Here is a 21,667-nt window from a genome sequence, read left to right on the forward strand (position 1 = left end):
GACATTCGGAATCGTAATCATACCGTTTCACCACTGCTGATATCGCGATGATTTTAACAAATTTGTATGAAGAAAAATGAAAAGCCCACCACTTCAATCCAGGTTAAAAAAAAGCATAATACATGTTACTGACATTTGTACCGAGTCAAATATTATATTTTTCCCCTGTAATGCCTTACATTACTGTGTTACAGCAAAAAGCAATACATTACAGTAATTCGTTATAAAAGTAATGTGTTATTTCCAACACTGCACACATTCTCAGCAGAGCAGTGACATATAAATAGAAACAAGAAGATGAAGGACCTGCGGCCAAAAAATGACATAGTATTATATTTGCTAATTACTGCAATTCACTGTTTACATGGAGCTGTATTGGAACATCAAATGAATTACGTTACCAGTTTTAATGTAGTAATAAGGGTGTGTTTTAATCATTTAGCAGAAGTATAAGCTCATTGCTTTCCTCAGAAATAATTATACACAGGCTCCTCCAAAAATAACAACAGATGAGGGGCTATCAATGGTACCAAACATGGGCTGGGCTTCCTTTGATTGTGCGGTGGAATAGGGCACACGTTTTATGATAAAAACTAATGGCTAAAGGAAAATTTCAGAGGTCATAAGTCTAAGAAAAGAAATGCAGTTTGTAAAAAGACGTGGTCTGACAATGACCAAAACACTAGGATATAGAACGCAGGATCAACATTTGGCAAGTACCTAAAGGTGTGTAGAGCGTAACCTGACACTCGTCTCCATGGATACATTATTTTTTTGCCTAGAATGTTCTGCAGTGTGACTTTAAGAGCATATATTTAGGCAGCAATGGAAAATTTTACTGATTAACAATAAATGTATTACGTCATTTTTGATTTTACGTCAGATCTTTATTAGTGTTGTCACGTTATAAAACTAAACGCAGTTAAGATTCTAAGGAGTAGGCTCATAAACAATAATATAAAACACTTTTTTAGACAATACTTTTGAATATTATGATGTATGCGTGTATGAGTGCATATATGTGTGTATGTATATATGTAAATATACATACATATATACATACATACATACACACATACATACATATATAATGTATGTGTGTATATGTATATATGCATTATCTATCTAAAATTATTTATTTTAAAGTTATCCTTCATTTTCAATTATCATAAACTATAAACACAACAAAATTATGGGCATTGTATCTGATTTTTACATTTTTGTTCCTATTTTCCTCATTAACCTTATGAATTTGAACATTCTAATTCTTCACTTCAATATAAGATTTTCACAACTTTCAGAGGCCTGAACAGAGTTTTAGAATCACGGCAACAACTAGCATGCTAAAGCACACCTCCTGATTATTTGGCAATAAAATGCTTTAGATGCAAACAGCACGCAGTAGCTTATTTTTACCTCGAGAGCTCTTTATACAATATACTGTACTGTAGCTGTACTGGGGTGAGACACATTTTACTGAAATACATGAAAAAATGTGTACAGGCCCTTTAAAATATACTAAATGAAAAATATATAATGTGACATTTTCAACATTTTCCAACATTTCCCAAGTGTAGCTGTGTGGAGATTGCTTGCAGTGGTTCAGTTTGTGGTCATAAAGCGCTGGAGGCAGAGAGGGCATACAGACATTACCGGAGACAGCATACCATAAATAATAGGATTAAGCTATTTTTCCACATTTGAGTAGGAGGAGAGGAAGACAGGAGAGGAGAGGATGAGAAGAAGAGGAGAGATGAAAGGCTAGGAGACAGCGCGTTGCGGAGGGTGGCACCTGCTCTCACTATTGACCACCTGCATTGACTCGATTCTCGTTCTTATTATCGTGACAGGTGCCAAGATACACCTGGAATTGGCCCAAGTCTAGATGGAGGTAGCAACAGCAGAGCCTTGTTTGTTTTCATCCTGTCACTCGGATGTGAGAAACATATCTGACACTTTTGACAGCTGAGGTATGCATTGTTAGAGGGTATTTTTGAAAACAAAGCTGGAATAACAGGTAGTTGGGCTATGTGGACAGTGCATTGCTGGAATTCATAGCTTTAGAAAATTATGGAAATAAACCAACTAAGATAACAAAACAGATCATTTAGTTTTTTATGTTTTGGTATCTGAGTGTAAAACTATGATTAAAATTGACTCTTGTGAGCGTTAAGACATGTTAGAATGTTGTTACCTCCTCAAAAACATACCTGGAGTTGTATTTTGTTTCACTCACACACGTTTGAGTAATCCTGTGTTCTTAATCTGTCTACGTCTCCTAATCTCAAAATGTTCTGTTCTACCTTATGATGTCATGAAGCGGTAATTTTCAAGTTATCATCTACTTTTCACCTTTTGTTTAGCAGAGATGGGTAATTCCAGGGTTGCAATTATCCAAATGAACACAGTGGAGCACCTTTCTGTATTACCATATGACATCAAAAATTGCAACATGAGTTTTTCCAGTCTGAGAGAAGAATTTGTGTGTTAAAAGAATGAAACAAAACACAACTCCGGGTATGTTTTTGAAGAGGAAACATTATAACTTCGATCAGAAAACACAGTAATATGGGCCTCTGAATTAAGAAGAGTCATGAGATTTGATCATTATCAACTGCGGCTTCATATACATATTTGAATGCCAAGATTGTCTCGCACCAACATCTCTAAAGCCTATAGAAACACTGCATAAATGAGCACTAAAAACCCGTGATAAAAAGCCTTTCCTGTACCACCACTGCTCAATACTTGTCAAATGTGAGATTGCTTAAATTTAATCAAATGTTAACCTTATTTAAAATCATTCATAATTCAGCTGCTCCCCCACTGAGAAAGTTTGCGGTGGTCATTTCAGAGAAGACCTGCAGAGCCACATGATCCACAGCCAGAGAGGAGCGCAGTGTTCCAAGGGGCAGAACTTCATTTGGTCAATCATCATTCTCCTACAGAGCCATAAGCCTCTGAAACAGCCTCCCACATGAAATTATATCATGTACAAATTATGAAATGTTTGCACGCCTGACCAAACAATCACTTTTAACCAAACAGACTTGTACACATTAATCTGTCCTGTATGAATGCAGCAATATGAACTTTAAATATGTAAATAGTGTATGGATGTGATGTCTGAGACTGAATGGGACTATAGTTTTACTTACTGATTGACTGGATGAATGATTGCATCAATATGCATTGTTTATTTTATTAACATGTACACCATTTATGACACAAACCTGTCCAGGGACTGAAGGTGGAAATTAGCACTTTTGCTATAGCCTAGCACAAACATATGGTAAATGGTAAATGGTCACATTTTTCTATAGTGCTTTTCCACCTTCAAGGCACTCAAAGTGCTTTACAACAAGGAACCACTCACCCATTCACACACACATTCACACACCAGTGTACACAGATACTGTGGGCAAGATGGGTTAAGTGTCTTGCCCAAGGACACAACGGCAGCATTCATCTGTGGGGAATCACACCAGCCAACCTGTGGGTCAGTGGATCTGACCGCTCAAACTGTGATGTTTAAGTCGAGAGCTGGAATCGAACCACCAACCATAACATAAACATATGACTTCTTTGTGTATTTCAATGTTTTTATGTGCATTGTCCTTGATAAATAAACAAATAAACTAAAAACTTAACTAAATTATACCAACTAAAGTGCCTTGCCCGTTAACACAATATATCGTATTTGTCTAGCAAGGTCTGTCATCTGGGATGTGTTGCATAGCCAGGAAATTTCAACATATGGCACTGAACTTGGGGACAAGCAGGTAGTGGCACCAGGTCATGTTACAGATCAGATCTGTGAAGAGGCAACCCCACTCACTGTAAGAATGCATGTTTTTTGAGAATTGCATAAACTCATAACAGAATAAATAGATATCTTTAATGCCATACTGTGAAACATGCAGACAAAGCAATAACATGGAGCCAAGCAGATGGCAAACTTCCCATCAGAAAAGTTACACAGTGTGCTTATCACATTGTAATACTACACTATGAACAAAGCAGTGAGCAAAAATAGCTATTTCTTTGAAAAAAAAAGTGAACAAACCTCAGAGAATCGAAGAAAGAGGTCTTAAAATAAACTTAACTTGGTAACTAGGGTTGGTGTAAGTGGGTTAGTAGCCCTGAGAATAGGCCTACATAGATCAGTACAGTAACAGTTTAATTTAATCACTGCCAGTTATCACCAGTTCTGAGCGAAAGGCTGCCCCTGATAAGCTTACACAGAATCTGCACTGAAGACTGAAAAGAGAGACGACGAGTCAAGCAGACAACTCATCCTGTCACAAGATTGACTACATCCACTTATCGTTCAATATATAACAGATGGAACAGTCATTTTGGAGATCAATATTTATCATGGGTATTTTTACTTTGTACTTTTGAGAAATTTTCTGTATTATGATAAGATTTAAGTTGCAGAAGGTTGAATTATGAACTTCTATGACTCATAAACACAAACCATCTACTTAACTGTCATTTATTTATTGCTGCTTTTTTAATTAATTTATTAATTTATTTATTTTTTATATTATACATTTAGAATAGTTTTTGAGAATAATTCTGCTTTATGGTTTGGATTCAATATTATCATTTATCGTCTGTTTGTTTCAGCAATATATGACACTTCAAACATGTGTTATCGTGACAGGCCTACAGACAACCAGGAAATCTCTGAAATAACACAAAACATGGTATTTCAAACAACTTTTAGCATCAGCCTGGTGCAGTGATGAATTCAAGCACAGAAAATTATACTACTACAGTGGCAATTTGCAATGGCAAGAAAACTGGACCCTCAAACTACTAATCACTCATATAACCACCACTGACTTACCTTCTGAAGAAAACTGTATTGTTACATCCATAATATTATTATATTATATAGTAATATAATCTGTTTTATATTAATAGGTCCTTGAGAGCTTTAGGAAACCAATCAAGGGTCCACCAAATAAAATAAAAAAAAAGTCAGTCAGAACAGGGCTGTAAGATTAATCAAAATCAAAATCGCAATTTGAATGACCGCAATACTCAAATAGCAAAAACTGCAATTATTTATGGCCTTTGCAAACAAAATATCCTGTGTTATTGTCTAAAAAAACTGAAAACTCTAGTTTAGTCCTCTACCAACATGTTCTGAAATGCATGGGATTGCTGTATTCGCTTAGCAGTTTATGTTAAAATTAAGTCTGTCACAATACATTTTGAAGCACAGTATATTACTTATATAAATATAGACAAACAATAATTTTGAAACTAATGTAGGCCACTGACACAAAAACCCACAAAACATGAGCTGTATTCAACTTTTTACAGCTCAAATCTTATTGTATAACCAAAATGAAGCACAATATACTACTTAAGTGAATATAGACAAACGATAAAATTGAAACTAATTCATTCCACTGACACAAAAACCCACAAAACATGAGCTGTATTCAACTTTTAACAGCTCAGATCTTATCATATTAACAAAAAATAACCAAAAATCTCCCAGTAGTGCAAAGAAAATGCACACATATATCATAAATATCGATCCCAGAAAATTATAATTCCCACTTTCATATACTGAAAGACAAATTGATATAGTAATCATCGTGACATTATTAGTTAAAATGTGAACAAGTATTAAAACATAAATTGCAAATATATTCGTAATCAGAATATTTGACCGAAAAAAAAAAAAAAAAAATCACAACTATTTTCCCAAAATGGCAGAGGCCTGGTCAGAAACATGAGCTAGTGTCATCTTGTCTCTCTTTAAAGATGACATAAGCTAATCCTGCTTTATATGATTACAGGGAAGCAGCACTCATAACAGATGAGGTAACAAGGCTCCTGCAGAGACACCGTGTTCGATTCCTCTGCAAATCAAAATAAGACAGCTCTGATGTTCTTTGATCGCATAATCCTCATCACCAGTTCGGGGATGTCCAATTAAATTTACATAAAGGTGCATTGTGTAACTTTCTTGGTATGGGGTCCGTCCAATGCTTTTCTCCGTGGTGTTGTTGTTGTGTTGTCAGTATGTGCGTCAGTTGTCACAGTGTGGCATTAAAGCCCCCTATCATCATGGAGATGAAACGAGACCGAGTTACAGGTCAGATCTGTGGAGAGGCGAACCAACTCACAGTCAGAATGCCTTTTTTTCTAGGTGTTTTTGAGCTATAAAACCACCCATAATTGAATACATAAAAGGATCACGATTTCATGTTGTGTGTCAAACGATCTCCAAACTCATATAATCAAGTTGAAATTATTTAAAGTTTAGTTTATTTTAGGATTTTTTTTAAATTTTATATATGATTAAGTATATTTATTTTATTTTTTAGATACAAAGATTGTAGAACAGCTGGATATATAGTTTATTTTGGATACATTAATGTTTTTCTGTCTTATTTCATGTTCAAAATTTTCTCATTAATTTTATGATTTATACATCACAAAACTGTGCTAAGTATATATGTTGTTGTTTGAAAGTTGTTGTATGTATGTTTATTTGTAGTTGTTATTTTTTATATATCATCATTCTTTCAATATATGAAAGATATATCATCATGATTTACAGGTCAGATCTGTGGAGAGGCGAACCAACTCACAGTCAGAATGCCTTTTTTTCTAGGTGTTTTTGAGCTATAAAACCACCCATAATTGAATACGTAAAAGGATCACGATTTCATGTTGTGTGTCAAACGATCTCCAAACTCATATAATCAAGTTGAAATTATTTAAAGTTTAGTTTATTTAGGATTTTTTTTTTTTATATATGATTAAGTATATTTATTTTATTTTTTAGATACAAAGATTGTAGAACAGCTGGATATATAGTTTATTTTGGATACATTAATGTTTTTCTGTCTTATTTCATGTTCAAAAATTTCTTTCATTAATTTTATGATTTATACATCACAAAACTGTGCTAAGGTAAATATATGTTGTCTATATTTATTTTCAGTTTGAAAGTTTTGCCTAAATAAATGAAAGAAAAAAATTGCATTGCGTAACTAAAAAATAATGTCAATGAAACGCACTTTAGAAAATGGGGGCAGGTGGGGACCGTTTTTGAAGACTGTATTTGACATACAATTTTTAAAACTATTTATTCTTATTATTTGTGCTGCTGTTGACCTGGACCTGATTGCAGTATTTCGTTACTGTGTATTTTTTATACTGAAATGACAAATAAATTCTGATTCTGATTCTCGTTTGAATAATTTTGATTCCAATATTGACCAAAAAATTGGTGATAATGATTTTTTCATAGCTGAGCAGCCCTAAACTGCGGGACCGTCCAGGCAGAGAAATGACATAACCACAGAAACCAGCAGGTGATGGACCCCCAACTAAAACATTACATTGTGCACCTTTATTCCTCTCATTATCAGCAAAAAAACTATAACTTCTTTGCACAACTCTAGACCCAGCTGTTTTCAGACAGAGCCCCGTGTTAGAATCCAGCCGCCGTGGTCCAGATAAAGTAGGTCAGGATAATTAACAGATATGACGCACACTGTTTTTACCTGCAGTTTCCAGGATACTTTTATGTCCTGTTCATCTGCTCCACGCTGGGAGTGTCTGCAAAGTTCAGTCCATGCTTCATCTGCAATACAAGAAAGTTAGAGAACGTGTTAGAAAATCTTATCTACCGAGGAAAGTCTTATGCAACTGGCTACTGGGTAAATATCAAGGCCAGTAAAAATCTGATAAGTAGAATAATGAGATAACCCAATAATTACATCTCTCCGTTTACATGCACAACAGAAATCTGATTATTGAAAGGACTTGGCAGTTACGGATTTATAGGCCAACTGCTGTATTTGAAAGAGAATTAATTTTGTAATAACTAGTCTTCAATAAGTCAGTCTTCAGTCTTTTATAATAACTATCTGTCAGGTTTAAACCCACCTAAACATTGTAAAGCAAGTAGAAAGACAAGAGATTAGAATCGTTTTCTCATGAGGAGGGCGGCCCACCTAAACATTTACAATGTTTAGGTGGGTTTAAACCTGACACTATCAGTGTGCAAAAATATAAAAATATCAATATATTGTATCGTTTAATGTACTGATACAGTATCAATATCATGGTCTGTTGTATTGCTAAATTGCCAAGAGTATTTTTTGGTATATTTTACTAGACTAATTTGTTACAGAGCTACAGTTTTGTTGCTTGTTCAGATGAAGGAAACTAGTTTATGCAACACATTTGACATTTTCCTTGTTTTGAGGATTAAAAATGGTGTGTTTCATATTCACTTTGCACAGGAAGTGGCTTAACAAAGACTTTTAGTATCACAGCCATGATTATTATACATGATTATTTTTTACTGAATCGTATCGAATCAATTTGAAATATATCGTCTTGCGGTCCACGTATCGAGGTACGTGTCGTCTCGCGGCCCACGTATCGAGGTACGTGTCGTCTCGCGGCCCACGTATCGAGGTACGTATCGAGGTACGTGTCGTCTCGCGGCCCACGTATCGAGGTACGTGTCGTCTCGCGGCCCACGCATCGAGGTACGTGTCGTCTCGCGGCCCACGCATCGAGGTACGTGTCGTCTCGCGGCCCACGCATCGAGGTACGTGTCGTCTCGCGGCCCACGCATCGAGGTACGTGTCGACTCGCGGCCCACGCATCGAGGTACGTGTCGACTCGCGGCCCACGCATCGAGGTACGTGTCGACTCGCGGCCCACGCATCGAGGTACGTGACGACTCGCGGCCCACGCATCGAGGTACGTGACGTCGCGGCCCACGCATCGAGGTACGTCGACTCGCGGCCACGCATCGAGGTACGTGTCGTCTCGCGGCCCACGCATCGAGGTACGTGTCGTCTCGCACGCATCGTACGCATCGAGGTACGTGTCGTCTCGCGGCCCACGCATCGAGGTACGTGTCGTCTCGCGGCCCACGCATCGAGGTACGTGTCGTCTCGCGGCCCACGCATCGAGGTACGTGTCGACTCGCGGCCCACGTATCGAGGTACGTATCGTCTCGCGGCCCACGTATCGAGGTATGCATCGTATCGGCAACTTCTTAATGATACCCAGCCTTAATTTAGGTGGGTGGGTATATGATGAAAAACGAAATTATTCAAACTAATTTACATTAAAAAGTATTCTAAATGTATATCATTTTAGAAAATTGGCTAAAATAAATAAATAGCATAATAAAGCACTTTAGTAATTAGTTTGTATCTAATTGCATATTGTACATTACTGTATAATGGGTCAAAGAAGAGAATGATCCAACACTCGACAGCTCAAATCTTCAGAAAAGTAGAATAAAAATAACAAAAATCTTCCTTTAGTACTAAGAAAAACTCCACAACAAATACTGAACCTCAAAAAATAATTGTTCCATCTATGTATTGAACGATAAGTTCAATACATACATACAAACAAACAAACAGAATAACAGAATAAGGGTTAGTTAAACATAGTTAAACATAATGTATTGAAAGTGTAGATTTAACACTACATTGAGACATAAAAGCACGCATTAGCTTCACAGGGAGAACAGTGTGTGCTATAGCCACTGTCTTGAGGCTTGATGCTTCACACTGCAGTCACAGAGGCCCCAGTGCCCCGTCATACGAGATAAGATAATAAACACAGTGTACAGACTTCTGCAGGGCGCCCTCTCTGACCTCTCATCTGATCTCTGCTAACTCACTATGCGCACGTATGAAAAGGTCGGGTTAGAACCTGCAGGACATACTTGAATAGTTATACATTTATAAATTAGACTGAATGTATGGAAATCATTCTGTCACACAAAGTCGCCTCCAGAAAAATATAAAATAACAACAAAAGTCAATTTTAGCTGATAAGCAAAACAACTTAATACATTTTGAGTAGCTTGAATAGGCTTAACTTTTTTTTTGTTCAGATCACAAAAGGCCTGTGAATAAGAGATTTTTAATAAATTTGACCAAGATGAAGCTCAAAAATTGCTGATACAGAACATGCAAAAATGAATACTTTAAAAAGAGCCCATATTATGCAATTTTCTGATCTGTGTTATGTTGTTTCCTTACCAAAAACATACCAGGGAGTTGTGTTTTGTTTCATTCAAACATGTCTGAGTAATCCTGCATTATTAGTCTGACATTCCCAAAGTTCAAAATGCTCTGTCCACCTTGTGATGTCATGAAGTAGAGGTTTTCAAGTTAACAGCAAGAATGAAAGAATGAAAAAATGATGCAAAGACAAAATTATAACATAGATCAGAAAATAGGGTACAGCATTTTTCGGACTATAAGTCACTCAGGAGTCGCAGTAGCCAAAAAATGCATAATGAAGAAGAAAAAAAAGATATACAAGTTGCACTGGACTGTAAGTAGCACTTTTTGGGGGAAATTCATTTCATAAAATCAGAGACCAGGAACTGACATTTCATCTTGAAAGGCAAGTTCTAGTATTAACAATAGAAAAGAGAAAAACAGACCATTAACGAACAGTTCTTCAGATAAGTATAGCATAAACAACAGAAAAGAACAAGTTTACCAAACTCTCCATCTCACTCCAAATCACTAAATCTATTGAATTCTTCATCCTCGTGTCACTTCTGTGCAACTCCGTGACCTCCAGAGGTAAACAGAGTGCCGCTTCTTCTGCGTAGCTGTCATCAGACTCAGCATCAGTTCCAGTTATAATTATGATACCAGACAGGACAGCAGCTCGTTCTTTCTTCTGCAGCCAACATGCACAGTAGAAAACAAAGTGACAGTGGTACAGGAGTACACAAGCCTGGAGCGCCCTCTCGCAGCTGTCATGGTGAAAATTTTAACACATAAGTCGCACTGGAGTATAAGTCACAGGCTCACCCAAACCATAAAAAAAACTGTAACTTATAATCAGAAAAATACAGTAATATGGGCCTTTTACATTGGACAAATACCACTTTGACTTTGAGGACAAAACATTCACTTACTCTTTATTATGTTCCCACCCATGTCACTAATGGTCCCAAAGCCTGAATTAGTGGAAAACTGTCCTGTTCAAAGTCTAACGCCACATGACTTTTCAGGAAATCTGTAAATATTTTCTCAACAATGCAATTATGAATTAGCTAATCAACCATCAAATGTGTAACCATTAAACCAGACGTCATTAGTCTGTGCATTTTCCAGGAGAAGACCTCATATTTCTTTGCATGCATTTCTGAGAAGTTTTGTTGGAACATTTCTTGAAATACTCAATGCTCAGGATTTTGCATAAGTTAAAGATGCACTATGTACATTTTTTGGATGTCAGATGTTCCACAGTATAGCATTTATTGTATGTACTTATGTGGATATACTCACAGGTTACGTTTAATTCTAAAAATACCTCAGAAAACATGCATTCTTACAGTTAATAGGGCCACCACTACAAGGATCTGACCTGTAACATGGCCTGGTTGCATCACTTATTTGTTTCCATGGAGATAGATACATTTAATGCCATACTGTGGAACATTCTGAGCATTAACGATAACATTTCTACGGAGATACAAGTAGCGGACCCTCAAACAGGAAAGTTACATGTTAGTGGCCTCACCTCTGTATACATCTGACCTTTAACGTGGCCTGGTAGCGTCACTTATTGTCTCTATGGAGATAGCTACATTTAATGCCATACTGTGGAACATTCTGAGCATTCACAATAACATGGAGACAAGCTTGCTGATGCAGATTTTTCTAAACAAAGGTAAAGGATGTCATTTATCACAGGGGGTTTTAGAGTTTCCTTTAGGCTTTTCCTTTCAGGGTCAAAACAGTGAATCTTCTATAGGAGTGGGTCATACAGTATATGTCAAAACAACAAAACAAACACAATCTATGTTTTGGACTGACCTGACAGCAGTAAATCAGACGTCTTAATAACAGTTTGTGGAAAGGGAAGAGAGGTCAAACTGAGAATGACTTAAAAGACACGCCAGAGTTCATGTTAAGTTGAACCTTTTGAGAGTAGTTTTGAATAAGTATACGTGCATCTTTTATACAGTATGTGGCATGTGGACAATGTAACCACCACCTGCTTGTCTCCATGGAGATATTATTGCTTTAACCCTGTAATGTTCCACAGTATGGAATTAAACGTCTCCATCTTGTATTACTGATCCATAGAAACACCTGTAAGTGAATAAATATGCTGATTAAACAAACATGACAGCGTGGACACCTCTCACCTCTCCATAGAATCAACCTGTATTATCACTGGACCTAGTGATGTCACTTGCTTGTCTCCTTGGAGATTGGTACAAGAAGGTAGCAGACTCTAAACCAGAAAAATTACATAGTGCACTTGTAAAGAAACTACAAAAGTGTTAAAAAAAATGAAATTATATTGTCTGTTAAGGCTATGCAATTAATTGAATTTTGATCGCGATTTCGATTTGTGCGTCAAACGATCTCCAACCTGATATAATTGACTTGAAACGATTTAGCTTAAAATTTTTATTTTTTTTTATTTTTTATTATATAAATAAGTATATTTATTTATTTATTTTGAATACAGAGATTGTAGAACAGCTGGATATATAGTTTAATTTGTATACATTTATGTTTTTCTATGCCTTTATTAATTTTTATGTTTTATACAACGCAAAACTGCTCTAAGGTACAGGTAAGGTACATTTATTTTCAATTAGAAAGTTTTGCATAAATTATAAATAACAAAGTATATTTTTTGAGAGAGAAATACTGACTAAATGCATCGTGTAACTAAAAAATAATCGTGATTTCAATATTGACCAAAATAATTGACCTGTTTGTCTCCTGAGGAAAGCCATCGGCAGAAACTCGTCGGGACTTTGTAAGTTGTCCGTTAAGACATGCTGTAAATGAATAAATGCATTTTATTTTAACCAGTGAGTGTCTTGGGTTTTTTGCATTTTTAAATTAACTTCCCTTCCCAGAGAGCACCACTGAGTTCTACCTACTGTGTATCTACTGCAAAATAATCGTGATCATTTTTTCCACAATTGAGCAGCCCTATTGTCTGTTTTTACTATTATGTGTATAGAAATTGGCATCATGTATTGCGCCTTTTTCTTAGTATCGAATATACTTTAAATGTGAGTATTGTGTTTCGTGACCGCACTTATTGAGGGAGACATGCCATGAATGAATGGACTCAGAGCCTGGGGCAATGCAAACACTACAGTCTATCTCGAGTTCAAAGAGCTCTCACCACACCACAGATGTGAAAGGACAGATACCCCACGTCAAATAAATACTGCGCTTCACATGTTCATTGCACACGGCAACGCACTGATGACTGAAGGACTTCCTGTTTTTCACCAGCGCTTAAGATGCCTTATCTCACACATGGAACCACCCAGGAAATAAATGTAAGAGAAAAACATCAAAACATGGGAAAATATGACTAAAATGCAAATATATCACAACATAAAAGATTTGCTGTATGCTACAGATTCAATTAACACTACAAACCACTTCATAACACTGCCTTGTGTTAGTGTTAGTGTCAATATTGTTGAAAGTCTGAGTGAAAGGATACACCTAAATAACAGAAAGATTTTAGTATAACAACATTAAAATAATAATAATAAAATGGACAAATGATCTGATCTGAGCTTTATCAAACTTTAATATGTGCTTTAGTTTAACACAATCTGACCAAAAAGAACAAATAAATAATGTTTCAATTACTTGTGGAATAGTATAAACCAGTTCTAACTAGATCTGGGTATCATTAAGAAGTTACCTTTACGATACATATGATACATAGGCCATGATACGATACATATCTCGATACCGTGCACTTTCGACTCGATAGGATATATTTCAAAACGATTCGATACAGTTCAATAAAAATAAAGGCTAAATCATGTCTGTGTCGTTGTTAAACTGCTTCTAGTGTAAAGTTCATATGAAACACAAACATTTTACTTATCAAAACAGTGAAAATGTCAACTGTGTTGCATAAACAAGTTTCTTTCCACTAAACAACAAAACTGTCGCGCTGTAACAAAATAATTAAGTAAAATATAACAAAAAATACTGTTACTCATATACCAATAGAGCAGCCCACGATAGATACTGTATCATCACATTAAACGATTCAATATCGCTATTTTCACACCCATAGTTGTAACCATAAAAACATTGAATACGTCGAAAGTATTGCGTAAACAAGTTTTCTGTCTCTGAACAAACATCAAAACTGTAGCACTGTCACAAAATAATTTATTTAAATATCCAAGAAAATACTAATATATATGGTAATATATCGATCCAGCGGCTCATGATAACGATCCTGTATCACCAAATTTAGTATCAAACTATATCAGTATTTTGATATTTTAGCTATGGGTGTCAAATGATCGTGTTAATTGCGATCAATTAATTACAATCATATTTAGCGCGTTGTGTTTTTTAATCTCGTTAATCTCAGTTTTAATCTCTAACTTTACTGTTTCTGTACGCGAGTTGCCTTATTATAAAATCTGTTTTTATCATTCCCGCAAAAAATTGTAATTTTCATTCCCGTTCCCGCCCACATTTGCAATAAACCTGCACATGTATGATCTCTGAAAACATCGCGACACAGACACAGAACAGACTCACCTTCACCATCAACACCTCTCTGTCACAGAAACAACACTCATTATTCCACTGAGTCGTGTCATTTAGTCTGACAGAAGCTGAACCGCATCAGTGCACAAGAGCTTTTTTCCCCTTTTCTTTCTTAGTTTATGCAAATTGTCCATGCAGTTTTAAGTTTCATTTCTGTGAGACTTTCACAAAGCTGCATTAAACACATTATAATGTCAAACGGGCTGAGGTGGCTCTAGAGTGGTGATGGTTTACATGTTGTAACATTGAATTTATTTATGCAGATTAGTAATAGCTATAATAATGATGTGGAATGCAAATGACTGCATCTGTTTAAGTTTGTTAAACAATAAATTACTTCATAAAGTCACTTTTTATTGTTCTATATCAGTCTTTTGATCTGCCACAATAACGTAATAATGAATTTAAATGGAAATACCTCAAATTGAATATTTTCTCTGCAATTTTTAGGTGAGATTAAAAAAGAGATTAATTAGATTAATTAATTACAGACCATAATTAATTAATCTCTCTTTTTTAAAAATTATCTCTTGACAGCACTAATTTTAGGACACCCCTATTACAAACTTCGTTATATTTGCTGTCATCATCTAAAGAAAATCTTGGTCGATTAAAGACATATCCTGCCAATGGATAAGTCAACTAAAAGGGGCTGTACAGCTGCATGGGAGTTCATACAAAAACAACAATTTATAAGGAAAAGTAATTTAAACAGGCAAATTAAACATGATTCACTGCCAAATCTTCAACTAATCTACTGCCTGTCTTCTCCTTTCTGCTGCTGTGCAAATAACTCCTGATAATCTATATAAAATAATTAGTTGACTAAGGAATCATCGACTGAAGGACTACAGCCCGACTGGTTACACAGAAAATAATAACCGATAACTCACAGCGACTTCACCAAAACCACAGCTCCAGGAAGTGTGCCATTTAGTGTAATGATAGAATCTGGGGTCTAAAACAGTCAATGTTTAACTGCCCGGCTGGATTTAACTCCAGACATCACATGATCCACTTTCTTTGTGTTTCATTGGAGATTTGGACAAAATGAGTTTTCACTGTAAGAGTCCAGTATTGAGTTAGCTGCAGGGCCCACTCCGACACCATCACTGACTTTTATTGAGTGTGGAGTACAAATGTTTGGTTGGAGATATTAATAATCACTACTAGGCTACAACCATAAGATAAGTGTTTCGATTTTGCAAGGATCGCTTTTATAATTAGAATTCTTAATTATATTTTATTGATTTTTATGGTGTCACTAGTCATTTTAAATGCATACGTAATCATTAGTTTTGTTCAATTTGTCTAATCCTCTCTGAGAAGCACTTTAGATTGTACTCTGCACTCTACACTCATGTCTTTGTCCTGTTTTTTGTGCAGTTTAAGGACTTTTATCAACAATCAACTTATGTGTTAAAGTATAATAAAAATAATAATAATCTGACAACTTGAACTTTTGACTTTTCTGATCTGATAAAACATTTCAAGTAAATCTGTGACGCAAATCAAGTGACTGGCACACACTCAAACCGCATCTTTTTAGATCTTATGGTTGTTGTTGAGAGAAAACAGAATAGAAAACTTGTGCCATTAAGTATTAGGTTTACACTCTAAGTCTAAGACGTACAGTACAGTCAGGGTTTGTGTTATGTAATACTTCAGTGATCATTGAATACTCCTTTTTGCAATTGCAGCTCCTCAAAGTGTATAACTCACCAGCTCTTAATTCTTTTTCTCTTTTTTGTCCAAGCGAAAGGGAAATTCATGGGGAAAAAAATCTCACGAGATAATTTTTCTCATGTGTGAACGATCTTGAGGCTATTTTGTCTCTGCAGATGTTGTGGCATGAGATCTTGTCCATCTCAACTGTATAGCATAAAAAGGCCTTACAATAAATACTATAGGAACAGTTTTTTTTTTTCCTTCAGTAATTATGTGTACTTTTTCTTTGTACTCGTGGGTAACTTTTTGTTATTTTTATGTACCATGATAAGATTTGAGGTTATATGTTGAATAAATAACTCCTATGACTCATTAAGGGTTTCATTTATTCATTGCAGCTCATGGTCATTAACAATATTATACAGAATAGTTCTTTGGGGAAATTCCTGCTTTAGGGCTATCACGTCCCAGTGGTAACAGTTTGGGATGTAACACTAACCGAAATATCGTGATATCGTATCGTCAAAGTTCTCACAACAATATCATGGACCATCACAATATATTGAATTACAAGTCTCTTTGCTTAAATTAAGAGTCATGGTCCAACAATAGTTAAAAAAGACACAGGGAACTACATAGACCATGATCCTTTGCTCAATTTCAGTGCAGACAGTGCAGAAATAACAGTTCTAAGCACTTTTAAGTCTTAGTTCTTTGGATTAAGTCTTGTCAAGGCATTTTAGAAAGGCAAAAGTAGTATGTATTAACAGTTTTGTTAGCCTCCACAAAATATCGCAATAAATATTGTACCGTGAGATGTATATCATAAACATATCGTATTGAGAGATTTGGATATTGTTACATCCCCAATCGTGAGCCTCCCCTCCATATTGTGAGCTTTCCTACAATATCACAATAAATATCATACTGTGAGGTTCATACCATGATGATATCGTATCGTCTATATTTTCATCAGCAATATACTGTACTTCAACATTTGTTATGCATGAATCAAGCTAAATACAATTTTGAGTAGAAGGGAAGTGAACTGAACCAAAAATATTCTCAGTTTTGCTATGGGGACAAATGAAATGAAAACAAAACACAACAAAAAAATCCCAATCTAATAAAAAGTGCGTTTCAAGAATCATATTTGTACTGCATAATTTATACTAAACTAAAGAATGGTCTGAAGTAAAAGGCCTTTTAAAGTTTTATCTCTGGTGGAACAGTGTGGGGTCTGATAGTTTCGTGCAGCGTCCCATCACACGCCCTGCCGTCCTCCTGCACAGCACTGGAATGTTGGGAATGCACAGGGCAAAACGACTGGAGCTACAGGAGCAGATACCCCCCTCCCTCTCTCTACCTTCATCCCTCCACTATCCCTCCCCCTCTCTCTCCATCTCCTTTTCTCTGTCTCTTCTTTAACAAGTCCAGCTCAACTCTTGACCTCTGAAGGCTATTACTGTCAGAGTGTGAGTGTTTTCCCCATCACTGTCGAAAGCAAACATGTGCTGAAAATGTTTAAAGCACAAATTGCAAAGCCTGAAGAGCCAGTGCACTGATGATTAGTAAACTCAATCATCGAAATGACATTATCCAGAGGAGGGAGTTATTCTGAAATCATTTAATAAAATAATGATAATTTAAACAGATTTATTACCTATCCTGAAAGCTCACAATGCAGTAGAGATTTAAAAGTGCACTATGAAGCTTTTTGGTGGAGGATCAACCACCTTGTCTGCATGGAGAATGTTCCTCAGTATGGCATTTAGTCTGTGTATCTCCATGAAGATAAGCAGGTGACTGGGTTCACACTCTCTTTCACTGAAAAAAATTCAAAACTTTTCCATGACTTTTTTCCTGACCTTAAGTGAATTTTCCATGACTTTACGGCACCTACATGTGTAGAATTGATCAGACTTTTAGGGCTAAATATGAAATGTTAACTCTTTCCACTCACCTTACTATAGTTGGTACATTGGTATTATAGTTTTTGACATTAAAAATACTGTCAGTGCATTTATTGTCATCTCTTTTAAACAAAAAGGCGCATACATTCAGAAATAATCATAATAGCGTAATGATAATTTAACTGAACGCTGTAATAGAGATACTACAATTCCATGACTTTACCAGAATTTCCATGACCGTGGGAACCCTTAGATGATACCACCAGAACAAACTACAGGTCCAGATCTATGGTCACCTCGCTCCCATTGATCACGCATTTTTATCAGGTATTTCACTAACAATAAAAACACCTGAAAGTGAAAAAAAAAACTAAATAATTAAGGTTATTATGACTATTGGCCCTTATTTAATCATGATAGTCCCGCTGAGATTAAGAATCTCTTTCTCAGAGTCCTGGCCCCAGGGGGAACCCTTTTGTACATGTGTTTTCTTAGTGGTAGGGAAAACTGGAGCACCTGGAGGAAAGCTTTGCAAGCACAGGGAGAGCATGCAAACTCCACACTGAAATGCCCTACTTTGGCCCAGAATCAAACCAAAGACCTTCTTGCTGTGAGTTGAGACCAATAACCGCTGCACCACCATGCCGTTTAATGCCACACTGTGAAAGATTACAGGCAAAGCAATAAAATCTCCGTGGAGATAAGCATGAAGAAAGATTACACAGTGCACATTTAAACGTACACGGCGTTAACTTATGAACAACGAAACTAGAGGTCTAAACTACGAGATAACCATAAGATATTGTACAAACTCTACTTGCAGAATACATGTAACCAAGAGAACAGCAGAACTTTACGATTTACCAACTGAATCATTTGAAGTGCTGTTTGAGTGCTCTGAAACAGCTTAGTCATAAAGTCCACGCTGTGCCCTGAACACTGTGATATAGGAAAGTCTGGAACGCAAAGGCGATTTGTCTAATGAGCTGAACAGGGAAAGAATGCAGCAGGAATGCCCCAGCACATGCACTTTAACAGACCAGCGGTGCTTTAAGGGTCGTTACATTATAGCTATGCGTCATCGCGACCTCGCCGTAAACAACAGGGCTCTGTCTGTACGTCTAAAACAATAGCAGCGAATAGGCCTCAAGCACCACAACAGCTGCTAGCATGCTAACGCGACAATAGGCCAGTGGTTCTCAAAGTTTTCACACAAAGCACCACCTAAGAACACGTTTGACCTTTTGAGTAGCACAAGATTCGAAGCAGGTCTACTGAGAATACACCAGGTCTAACCCAGGGCTAAAACAGGAATAAAATAGGACAACATAATTGCTGCAGTAGTTCTAAGCCCAACGGTTGCCCTTTTGAAGACTTTAAAAGATAATAAATGCTGTTTTCACTCTCAGCACTGGTATCGGATAATATCGAGTATCTGCATATACTTACAACTGTAATATAAAGATCAATACTGGAACTGAAAAAGCTGGATTGGTGCTTTCATAATTAGTTATTAACAATTATTTTATTAGGATTTATTAGGATTATAAGAATTTTTATGCACAACATCTGAAAGAAGAAAGCTTGGCGTGAGATAACTCCGTGTATCCATGTTTGGGGAATAGTCTTGACAAAGATATAAAAAAATCAAGTACAATGATGGCATTTTAAAAAATACATAAAATCCAGTGCAATGTGTATATATGAAAAAGGAAACTAAGTTGCGCATAAAAGTGAAGATTTCTGTTTGCAACTGATTAATAATTATGCCTGAACTGAAATGTAATGATCTGAAATGTTTAGTATCCATTGGTGTTGATGTATTGTCTTTAAAAAGGAAGAGGAGACAGATACCATAAGATTATTCTTCTTTCTGCTCCTTTTCATTCATTTCTTGTATGTTTGATGTTGTGACACTGTTGATGTCTTTTTACACTTTATGAATTAAATAAAAAATAAGAAAATGAAAAAAACAGATAACAATTTATTTTTTTTATTTTTTTATTTTTTTGTGTGTTTAAATAAATAACGGAAATCGTTTCCGTGACTTAAACTGCGATGCTGGACTTTTGCACCGCATACAGACTGAACCAGGACTGAACCAGGACTGAACCAGAACTGAACCAGGACTGAACCAGGACTGAACCAGAACTGAACCAGGAACTGAACCAGGACTGAACCAGGACTGAACGTCGGGACAGGCCTGAAAGTGCGCCCACGTAGACTGTCGGGTGATCAGAACTGAGACCGAGACCGGGACTGAGACCAGTTTAGTCCTGGTTTAGTCCTGGTTCAGTCCGTATGCGTGGCAAAAGTCCGGCATTACAGTTTAAGTTGTGGAAACAGGAAACACCCGTTACTCATTACTCGTTTTTTCCATTATTCATTTCAACACAAAATCGAAAAACTGAAAAAAACTAATCATTATCCGTTTTTTTTTTTTCATTTTGATTTTGGAGACAAATAATGAAGAAAATAGTTTTCTTATTGTTTTATTCTGAAAAACAGATGAATGAATGATACACGGATTGAGATGGCTTTAAATGTGAGAGTGACTTTGCAGTTTTTATTGTCACTTATGAAGGTGCCATTTACTACTTAATTATTTTCATTACTATGCATAGTTAAGTGCAAGATCCTAATCATTTTTCAAAGCTTTTGGCAGCCCCATGCCACACCCTATAATCATGAATCAATGCCAAGAATATATCTTTAGTCAACCAAGAATTTCTTTAGTAGACCATCTTAAATAGTTACCAAATTAAGAGTCCAAGCAAATCAGAACGACAACACCTCCATCTGCAGCTAAAGAACTTACTACTCTGTAAGAATGTCTTTAGTCAGTATTGATTTTCGCCTGGGGGGGTGTACTGGAGTAGATCGTCCCCCTGGTAAATGAGTTATCTGGAGCCGAGCAAAGGTCCTTCAGAGCAGAAACAGAGAGAGAAAGAAGGAGATGGGGGAGGGAGGGGGGTCAGAGCGACAAAAGGTAGTGACACAACCGAACTGTCACACCAAAATTACAACACAGCCTGATCAGCCACAGGTCACATGGAGTTACTGTGAAATGTAGTTTAAAAGAATTTTGGAAAACAACAAAACACTTCAGTTAATGACAATACCCTCTGGTGCTGCCGCTACCTGTGGTGATTAAAAAAAAAGTTTAAGATCTTTCAGTTAATAAGTGTGATTATTTAGGTCATTGAAAAGAATTCTTATCTGGACTAGAGTTGTCATAAGTATTGAAAATCAGAAGCTAATCAATATTAACACTAGTATCGGAACTAGATACTCATTTGAGCAAGTACCAATACTAAAAAAATTCACAATCGTAAAATAGAATTGAACCTTTCCAGAATAGCTTTAGAATGAGCTCTATCAGAACGAGTCTAAGGCTACGTTCAGACTGCAGCCTGAAGTGACCCAAATCCGACCTGTATCTGATCTTTTAATGACAGTCTGAATGATACAGATAAGATT

The 21,667-nt window shown here is 36.3% G+C and overlaps 1 protein-coding gene across 3 annotated transcripts in view; it reads right to left on the minus strand.

Moving 5' to 3' along the window:
• Positions 1–21,667, minus strand: part of pik3cb (phosphatidylinositol-4,5-bisphosphate 3-kinase, catalytic subunit beta) — a 116,964-nt gene that overhangs the window by 81,206 nt on the left and 14,091 nt on the right. For 2 of the 3 annotated variants that reach the window (XM_055148095.1, XM_055148096.1), the window contains exon 2: positions 7,531–7,621. The gene's annotated coding sequence lies outside the window, so the exon portion shown is untranslated. The remainder of the gene's footprint in view (positions 1–7,530; positions 7,622–21,667) is intronic. The other variant, XM_020917491.2, reaches the window with a different exon arrangement.

The sequence above is a fragment of the Boleophthalmus pectinirostris genome, unplaced genomic scaffold (genome assembly GCF_026225935.1).
Source record: "Boleophthalmus pectinirostris isolate CB_2022bp ecotype Guang Dong unplaced genomic scaffold, ASM2622593v1 HiC_scaffold_9, whole genome shotgun sequence".
Taxonomy (NCBI): Eukaryota; Metazoa; Chordata; class Actinopteri; order Gobiiformes; family Gobiidae; genus Boleophthalmus; species Boleophthalmus pectinirostris.